General features: G+C 51.6%; 1 non-coding gene across 1 annotated transcript; it reads left to right on the top strand.

The window, feature by feature from the left end:
- Nucleotides 1-643: 643 nt before the first annotated feature.
- TRNAD-GUC (transfer RNA aspartic acid (anticodon GUC)) lies at nt 644-715 on the top strand. Its single transcript has one exon. It is a non-coding gene; the product is annotated as a tRNA-Asp (tRNA).
- Nucleotides 716-9,222: the final 8,507 nt, after the last annotated feature.

The following is a 9,222-nucleotide window of genomic DNA, read 5'->3' as shown; positions in this document are numbered from 1 at the left end:
AAAATGCAAGGCCAGGAAAAGTGGCAGCGGTGGGATTTGAACCCACGCCTCCGAAGAGACTGGAGCCTTAATCCAGCGCCTTAGACCGCTCGGCCACGCTACCTCCCTGCTAGTCGCCGAAAGCGGAACTTGACCCGTTGCCCGGCCCGCTTTAGTGCTTTGCCTTTTCTCCTTGGAAAGTCTGGAGACAGGCAGTGGAAGGGCAGGCAAACTGTCAGGTGCGCAGAGGAGGGGAGACCATGAGGCAAGGTGGGAGATGGGGGCAAGAAGTGAGAAAAAAACTAATCGCAAGCTAGGGCAGGATTCGGAAAGTGAAGCCGAAAAGGGGCTTAGCATGCAGCCCAGGGGTTTCTTTGACTGTCCTAAGCCCACAGGGACTTTGCCGTCCTCAGCTCATGAGACTTGAGATGGGTAGCTTGATTTGCTGAGGAAATGCGGGATGACAGATTCAACTCTGGAGTCAAACATAGCCCGGAACTATCGCCTTAAACTGAGTTTTAAGCCTGGTGCCGATAAAAAGAAAGAAATTAGCCTTAGATCGGGCAAGCCGTTTGACGGGGGAAAATGAGACCCCCTAGGCCATCTAGGTGGTCGCTGGATGCTGTGCAGACATCAGCAGCTGTTCATTTCGTGCCCTCACGTCTCCTCGTTAGTATAGTGGTCAGTATCCCCGCCTGTCACGCGGGAGACCGGGGTTCAATTCCCCGACGGGGAGGTTAAACCTTTTCTGGATTTTTTTTAGTTCTTGACAAATATTCTTGAAGATTAGGCTGAGTCAAGTAGGGAATGGGTGCCAAGAACTGACTCTTTAAGAAAAAAGCACCGGCAACGCTAGTCATCGTACAATATTTGTGCACAATTGCTTACATTAGGCGGCCGGTCCACTTTATTGAGTCCCCCTCAGCACCATTTAGTGCTCCTGTTGTCTGCGAAGTCCAAATTGTAACCCTGAATCAGTTCCTCTTCTGACCCTTTGTATCATGTTACATGACGAGTAATGATCACCTGTTAGCTTTATCCCTAATTATAACTCTCACTCTTTCCCTGCATCTAACCCTAGCTCTAATCCCATCATTAACCTCGGTCCGGGCACACGCGTGAACCCCTACTCTCATCTCAGCCTCTCCTGGTGATACATCACACCTGGGATCGTTTGCTCCCTGTGGGCTGTGGGAAATTTGCTACCAGCACGCCCTGGAAGTGGGGCTCATTCCGCTGCAACGGGAGGTCTTCCCAGGACGCGTCACAGCTCAACGCAAGAGCTCCTGGGTTTCGAAGGCTCTTGCAGCAAGCCTTCACAAAGCAGCAGGGAGCGCCGTTCCAGATGGGAAACTTGAGACTGGATGTCCAGAAAAGCAAGACGTCAGAAGCGAAACCTTTTTCCTGCAGGGTGTGGCATACCATCCGCTTGCTCATTGCGACAGAGGTGGCACTAATGAAGGAAGAGGTCAACGTTACGTTCTTCTTTAAAATGCAAGGCCAGGAAAAGTGGCAGCGGTGGGATTTGAACCCACGCCTCCGAAGAGACTGGAGCCTTAATCCAGCGCCTTAGACCGCTCGGCCACGCTACCTCCCTGCTAGTCGCCGAAAGCGGAACTTGACCCGTTGCCCGGCCCGCTTTAGTGCTTTGCCTTTTCTCCTTGGAAAGTCTGGAGACAGGCAGTGGAAGGGCAGGCAAACTGTCAGGTGCGCAGAGGAGGGGAGACCATGAGGCAAGGTGGGAGATGGGGACAAGAAGTGAGAAAAAAACTAATCGCAAGCTAGGGCAGGATTCGGAAAGTGAAGCCGAAAAGGGGCTTAGCATGCAGCCCAGGGGTTTCTTTGACTGTCCTAAGCCCACAGGGACTTTGCCGTCCTCAGCTCATGAGACTTGAGATGGGTAGCTTGATTTGCTGAGGAAATGCGGGATGACAGATTCAACTCTGGAGTCAAACATAGCCCGGAACTATCGCCTTAAACTGAGTTTTAAGCCTGGTGCCGATAAAAAGAAAGAAATTAGCCTTAGATCGGGCAAGCCGTTTGACGGGGGAAAATGAGACCCCCTAGGCCAGCTAGGTGGTCGCTGGATGCTGTGCAGACATCAGCAGCTGTTCATTTCATGCCCTCACGTCTCCTCGTTAGTATAGTGGTCAGTATCCCCGCCTGTCACGCGGGAGACCGGGGCTCAATTCCCCGACGGGGAGGTTAAACCTTTTCTGGATTTTTTTTAGTTCTTGACAAATATTCTTGAAGATTAGGCTGAGTCAAGTAGGGAATGGGTGCCAAGAACTGACTCTTTAAGAAAAAAGCACCGGCAACGCTAGTCATCGTACAATATTTGTGCACAATTGCTTACATTAGGCGGCCGGTCCACTTTATTGAGTCCCCCTCAGCACCATTTAGTGCTCCTGTTGTCTGCGAAGTCCAAATTGTAACCCTGAATCAGTTCCTCTTCTGACCCTTTGTATCATGTTACATGACGAGTAATGATCACCTGTTAGCTTTATCCCTAATTATAACTCTCACTCTTTCCCTGCATCTAACCCTAGCTCTAATCCCATCATTAACCTCGGTCCGGGCACACGCGTGAACCCCTACTCTCATCTCAGCCTCTCCTGGTGATACATCACACCTGGGATCGTTTGCTCCCTGTGGGCTGTGGGAAATTTGCTACCAGCACGCCCTGGAAGTGGGGCTCATTCCGCTGCAACGGGAGGTCTTCCCAGGACGCGTCACAGCTCAACGCAAGAGCTCCTGGGTTTCGAAGGGTCTTGCAGCAAGCCTTCACAAAGCAGCAGGGAGCGCCGTTCCAGATGGGAAACTTGAGACTGGATGTCCAGAAAAGCAAGACGTCAGAAGCGAAACCTTTTTCCTGCAGGGTGTGGCATACCATCCGCTTGCTCATTGCGACAGAGGTGGCACTAATGAAGGAAGAGGTCAACGTTACGTTCTTCTTTAAAATGCAAGGCCAGGAAAAGTGGCAGCGGTGGGATTTGAACCCACGCCTCCGAAGAGACTGGAGCCTTAATCCAGCGCCTTAGACCGCTCGGCCACGCTACCTCCCTGCTAGTCGCCGAAAGCGGAACTTGACCCGTTGCCCGGCCCGCTTTAGTGCTTTGCCTTTTCTCCTTGGAAAGTCTGGAGACAGGCAGTGGAAGGGCAGGCAAACTGTCAGGTGCGCAGAGGAGGGGAGACCATGAGGCAAGGTGGGAGATGGGGGCAAGAAGTGAGAAAAAAACTAATCGCAAGCTAGGGCAGGATTCGGAAAGTGAAGCCGAAAAGGGGCTTAGCATGCAGCCCAGGGGTTTCTTTGACTGTCCTAAGCCCACAGGGACTTTGCCGTCCTCAGCTCATGAGACTTGAGATGGGTAGCTTGATTTGCTGAGGAAATGCGGGATGACAGATTCAACTCTGGAGTCAAACATAGCCCGGAACTATCGCCTTAAACTGAGTTTTAAGCCTGGTGCCGATAAAAAGAAAGAAATTAGCCTTAGATCGGGCAAGCCGTTTGACGGGGGAAAATGAGACCCCCTAGGCCAGCTAGGTGGTCGCTGGATGCTGTGCAGACATCAGCAGCTGTTCATTTCATGCCCTCACGTCTCCTCGTTAGTATAATGGTCAGTATCCCCGCCTGTCACGCGGGAGACCGGGGGGAGGTTAAACCTTTTCTGGATTTTTTTTAGTTCTTGACAAATATTCTTGAAGATTAGGCTGAGTCAAGTAGGGAATGGGTGCCAAGAACTGACTCTTTAAGAAAAAAGCACCGGCAACGCTAGTCATCGTACAATATTTGTGCACAATTGCTTACATTAGGCGGCCGGTCCACTTTATTGAGTCCCCCTCAGCACCATTTAGTGCTCCTGTTGTCTGCGAAGTCCAAATTGTAACCCTGAATCAGTTCCTCTTCTGACCCTTTGTATCATGTTACATGACGAGTAATGATCACCTGTTAGCTTTATCCCTAATTATAACTCTCACTCTTTCCCTGCATCTAACCCTAGCTCTAATCCCATCATTAACCTCGGTCCGGGCACACGCGTGAACCCCTACTCTCATCTCAGCCTCTCCTGGTGATACATCACACCTGGGATCGTTTGCTCCCTGTGGGCTGTGGGAAATTTGCTACCAGCACGCCCTGGAAGTGGGGCTCATTCCGCTGCAACGGGAGGTCTTCCCAGGACGCGTCACAGCTCAACGCAAGAGCTCCTGGGTTTCGAAGGGTCTTGCAGCAAGCCTTCACAAAGCAGCAGGGAGCGCCGTTCCAGATGGGAAACTTGAGACTGGATGTCCAGAAAAGCAAGACGTCAGAAGCGAAACCTTTTTCCTGCAGGGTGTGGCATACCATCCGCTTGCTCATTGCGACAGAGGTGGCACTAATGAAGGAAGAGGTCAACGTTACGTTCTTCTTTAAAATGCAAGGCCAGGAAAAGTGGCAGCGGTGGGATTTGAACCCACGCCTCCGAAGAGACTGGAGCCTTAATCCAGCGCCTTAGACCGCTCGGCCACGCTACCTCCCTGCTAGTCGCCGAAAGCGGAACTTGACCCGTTGCCCGGCCCGCTTTAGTGCTTTGCCTTTTCTCCTTGGAAAGTCTGGAGACAGGCAGTGGAAGGGCAGGCAAACTGTCAGGTGCGCAGAGGAGGGGAGACCATGAGGCAAGGTGGGAGATGGGGGCAAGAAGTGAGAAAAAAACTAATCGCAAGCTAGGGCAGGATTCGGAAAGTGAAGCCGAAAAGGGGCTTAGCATGCAGCCCAGGGGTTTCTTTGACTGTCCTAAGCCCACAGGGACTTTGCCGTCCTCAGCTCATGAGACTTGAGATGGGTAGCTTGATTTGCTGAGGAAATGCGGGATGACAGATTCAACTCTGGAGTCAAACATAGCCCGGAACTATCGCCTTAAACTGAGTTTTAAGCCTGGTGCCGATAAAAAGAAAGAAATTAGCCTTAGATCGGGCAAGCCGTTTGACGGGGAAAATGAGACCCCCCTAGGCCAGCTAGGTGGTCGCTGGATGCTGTGCAGACATCAGCAGCTGTTCATTTCATGCCCTCACGTCTCCTCGTTAGTATAGTGGTCAGTATCCCCGCCTGTCACGTGGGAGACGGGGGTTCAATTCCCGACGGGGAGGTTAAACCTTTTCTGGATTTTTTTTAGTTCTTGACAAATATTCTTGAAGATTAGGCTGAGTCAAGTAGGGAATGGGTGCCAAGAACTGACTCTTTAAGAAAAAAGCACCGGCAACGCTAGTCATCGTACAATATTTGTGCACAATTGCTTACATTAGGCGGCCGGTCCACTTTATTGAGTCCCCCTCAGCACCATTTAGTGCTCCTGTTGTCTGCGAAGTCCAAATTGTAACCCTGAATCAGTTCCTCTTCTGACCCTTTGTATCATGTTACATGACGAGTAATGATCACCTGTTAGCTTTATCCCTAATTATAACTCTCACTCTTTCCCTGCATCTAACCCTAGCTCTAATCCCATCATTAACCTCGGTCCGGGCACACGCGTGAACCCCTACTCTCATCTCAGCCTCTCCTGGTGATACATCACACCTGGGATCGTTTGCTCCCTGTGGGCTGTGGGAAATTTGCTACCAGCACGCCCTGGAAGTGGGGCTCATTCCGCTGCAACGGGAGGTCTTCCCAGGACGCGTCACAGCTCAACGCAAGAGCTCCTGGGTTTCGAAGGCTCTTGCAGCAAGCCTTCACAAAGCAGCAGGGAGCGCCGTTCCAGATGGGAAACTTGAGACTGGATGTCCAGAAAAGCAAGACGTCAGAAGCGAAACCTTTTTCCTGCAGGGTGTGGCATACCATCCGCTTGCTCATTGCGACAGAGGTGGCACTAATGAAGGAAGAGGTCAACGTTACGTTCTTCTTTAAAATGCAAGGCCAGGAAAAGTGGCAGCGGTGGGATTTGAACCCACGCCTCCGAAGAGACTGGAGCCTTAATCCAGCGCCTTAGACCGCTCGGCCACGCTACCTCCCTGCTAGTCGCCGAAAGCGGAACTTGACCCGTTGCCCGGCCCGCTTTAGTGCTTTGCCTTTTCTCCTTGGAAAGTCTGGAGACAGGCAGTGGAAGGGCAGGCAAACTGTCAGGTGCGCAGAGGAGGGGAGACCATGAGGCAAGGTGGGAGATGGGGACAAGAAGTGAGAAAAAAACTAATCGCAAGCTAGGGCAGGATTCGGAAAGTGAAGCCGAAAAGGGGCTTAGCATGCAGCCCAGGGGTTTCTTTGACTGTCCTAAGCCCACAGGGACTTTGCCGTCCTCAGCTCATGAGACTTGAGATGGGTAGCTTGATTTGCTGAGGAAATGCGGGATGACAGATTCAACTCTGGAGTCAAACATAGCCCGGAACTATCGCCTTAAACTGAGTTTTAAGCCTGGTGCCGATAAAAAGAAAGAAATTAGCCTTAGATCGGGCAAGCCGTTTGACGGGGGAAAATGAGACCCCCTAGGCCAGCTAGGTGGTCGCTGGATGCTGTGCAGACATCAGCAGCTGTTCATTTCATGCCCTCACGTCTCCTCGTTAGTATAGTGGTCAGTATCCCCGCCTGTCACGCGGGAGACCGGGGCTCAATTCCCCGACGGGGAGGTTAAACCTTTTCTGGATTTTTTTTAGTTCTTGACAAATATTCTTGAAGATTAGGCTGAGTCAAGTAGGGAATGGGTGCCAAGAACTGACTCTTTAAGAAAAAAGCACCGGCAACGCTAGTCATCGTACAATATTTGTGCACAATTGCTTACATTAGGCGGCCGGTCCACTTTATTGAGTCCCCCTCAGCACCATTTAGTGCTCCTGTTGTCTGCGAAGTCCAAATTGTAACCCTGAATCAGTTCCTCTTCTGACCCTTTGTATCATGTTACATGACGAGTAATGATCACCTGTTAGCTTTATCCCTAATTATAACTCTCACTCTTTCCCTGCATCTAACCCTAGCTCTAATCCCATCATTAACCTCGGTCCGGGCACACGCGTGAACCCCTACTCTCATCTCAGCCTCTCCTGGTGATACATCAAACCTGGGATCGTTTGCTCCCTGTGGGCTGTGGGAAATTTGCTACCAGCACGCCCTGGAAGTGGGGCTCATTCCGCTGCAACGGGAGGTCTTCCCAGGACGCGTCACAGCTCAACGCAAGAGCTCCTGGGTTTCGAAGGGTCTTGCAGCAAGCCTTCACAAAGCAGCAGGGAGCGCCGTTCCAGATGGGAAACTTGAGACTGGATGTCCAGAAAAGCAAGACGTCAGAAGCGAAACCTTTTTCCTGCAGGGTGTGGCATACCATCCGCTTGCTCATTGCGACAGAGGTGGCACTAATGAAGGAAGAGGTCAACGTTACGTTCTTCTTTAAAATGCAAGGCCAGGAAAAGTGGCAGCGGTGGGATTTGAACCCACGCCTCCGAAGAGACTGGAGCCTTAATCCAGCGCCTTAGACCGCTCGGCCACGCTACCTCCCTGCTAGTCGCCGAAAGCGGAACTTGACCCGTTGCCCGGCCCGCTTTAGTGCTTTGCCTTTTCTCCTTGGAAAGTCTGGAGACAGGCAGTGGAAGGGCAGGCAAACTGTCAGGTGCGCAGAGGAGGGGAGACCATGAGGCAAGGTGGGAGATGGGGGCAAGAAGTGAGAAAAAAACTAATCGCAAGCTAGGGCAGGATTCGGAAAGTGAAGCCGAAAAGGGGCTTAGCATGCAGCCCAGGGGTTTCTTTGACTGTCCTAAGCCCACAGGGACTTTGCCGTCCTCAGCTCATGAGACTTGAGATGGGTAGCTTGATTTGCTGAGGAAATGCGGGATGACAGATTCAACTCTGGAGTCAAACATAGCCCGGAACTATCGCCTTAAACTGAGTTTTAAGCCTGGTGCCGATAAAAAGAAAGAAATTAGCCTTAGATCGGGCAAGCCGTTTGACGGGGGAAAATGAGACCCCCTAGGCCAGCTAGGTGGTCGCTGGATGCTGTGCAGACATCAGCAGCTGTTCATTTCATGCCCTCACGTCTCCTCGTTAGTATAATGGTCAGTATCCCCGGGGTTCAATTCCCCGACGGGGAGGTTAAACCTTTTCTGGATTTTTTTTAGTTCTTGACAAATATTCTTGAAGATTAGGCTGAGTCAAGTAGGGAATGGGTGCCAAGAACTGACTCTTTAAGAAAAAAGCACCGGCAACGCTAGTCATCGTACAATATTTGTGCACAATTGCTTACATTAGGCGGCCGGTCCACTTTATTGAGTCCCCCTCAGCACCATTTAGTGCTCCTGTTGTCTGCGAAGTCCAAATTGTAACCCTGAATCAGTTCCTCTTCTGACCCTTTGTATCATGTTACATGACGAGTAATGATCACCTGTTAGCTTTATCCCTAATTATAACTCTCACTCTTTCCCTGCATCTAACCCTAGCTCTAATCCCATCATTAACCTCGGTCCGGGCACACGCGTGAACCCCTACTCTCATCTCAGCCTCTCCTGGTGATACATCACACCTGGGATCGTTTGCTCCCTGTGGGCTGTGGGAAATTTGCTACCAGCACGCCCTGGAAGTGGGGCTCATTCCGCTGCAACGGGAGGTCTTCCCAGGACGCGTCACAGCTCAACGCAAGAGCTCCTGGGTTTCGAAGGGTCTTGCAGCAAGCCTTCACAAAGCAGCAGGGAGCGCCGTTCCAGATGGGAAACTTGAGACTGGATGTCCAGAAAAGCAAGACGTCAGAAGCGAAACCTTTTTCCTGCAGGGTGTGGCATACCATCCGCTTGCTCATTGCGACAGAGGTGGCACTAATGAAGGAAGAGGTCAACATTACGTTCTTCTTTAAAATGCAAGGCCAGGAAAAGTGGCAGCGGTGGGATTTGAACCCACGCCTCCGAAGAGACTGGAGCCTTAATCCAGCGCCTTAGACCGCTCGGCCACGCTACCTCCCTGCTAGTCGCCGAAAGCGGAACTTGACCCGTTGCCCGGCCCGCTTTAGTGCTTTGCCTTTTCTCCTTGGAAAGTCTGGAGACAGGCAGTGGAAGGGCAGGCAAACTGTCAGGTGCGCAGAGGAGGGGAGACCATGAGGCAAGGTGGGAGATGGGGGCAAGAAGTGAGAAAAAAACTAATCGCAAGCTAGGGCAGGATTCGGAAAGTGAAGCCGAAAAGGGGCTTAGCATGCAGCCCAGGGGTTTCTTTGACTGTCCTAAGCCCACAGGGACTTTGCCGTCCTCAGCTCATGAGACTTGAGATGGGTAGCTTGATTTGCTGAGGAAATGCGGGATGACAGATTC

The sequence above is a fragment of the Ambystoma mexicanum genome, unplaced genomic scaffold, assembly GCF_040938575.1.
Source record: "Ambystoma mexicanum isolate Mex_15411 unplaced genomic scaffold, UKY_AmexF1_1 Mex_scaf20, whole genome shotgun sequence".
Lineage (NCBI taxonomy): Eukaryota > Metazoa > Chordata > Amphibia > Caudata > Ambystomatidae > Ambystoma > Ambystoma mexicanum.
Note: the sequence above shows the minus strand (reverse complement) of the source record. Positions and strands in the feature narration are given on the sequence as shown.